The following is a 651-nucleotide window of genomic DNA, read 5'->3' as shown; positions in this document are numbered from 1 at the left end:
ATTTTCACCACTGCTCCACGGAGTTTGGGGTTGTGTGGATCATCTAGGCCAGCATCTGTCGTACTTGCTTCTGGGAAACAGGGCATTGCTCAAGATGGCGGTAGGTGCGTCTCAGGAAAAGCAAAGCAAAAAGAAAAGAAAGCAAGAAAAAATAAATCCATGGTCGAATAAGTTTGGGGAGCAGTGAGTTAAATAAAGCTAAGCAAAGTTAAGATTTCTTTTCTTTTTTTTTTTTTAAGATTTTATTTATTTATTCATGAGAGACAGAGAGAGAGAGAGAGAGAGGCAGAGGGAGAAGCAGGCTCCCAAGGAGCAGGGAGCCTGATGTGGGACTCGATCCCAGGACCCTGGGGTCATGACCTGAGCCGAAGGCAGACGCTTAACCATCTGAGCCACCCAGGCGCCCCAAGTTAAGATTTCTTTACTATGGAGTCTCTAAAATCCCCTTCCGTGCTAATGAAGTTATGTATCTCTAAAACGGTAAAGAGGAGGCCGTTTCTGGAACAGCCTCAGCCAGAGAATACATTTCCCCGACCCCAGCTCCTATTAAGGTCTTAGGAGATGCTAGTTTTCCACAGGACAGTTTGGAAACTCTGATCTAGACCAATCCTGTCATTGTCAGTAGAAACTGAGGATTCGAGCAGCAGAGGG

The sequence above is a fragment of the Neomonachus schauinslandi genome, chromosome 11 (assembly GCF_002201575.2).
Source record: "Neomonachus schauinslandi chromosome 11, ASM220157v2, whole genome shotgun sequence".
NCBI classification, from domain to species: Eukaryota; Metazoa; Chordata; class Mammalia; order Carnivora; family Phocidae; genus Neomonachus; species Neomonachus schauinslandi.
Note: the sequence above shows the minus strand (reverse complement) of the source record.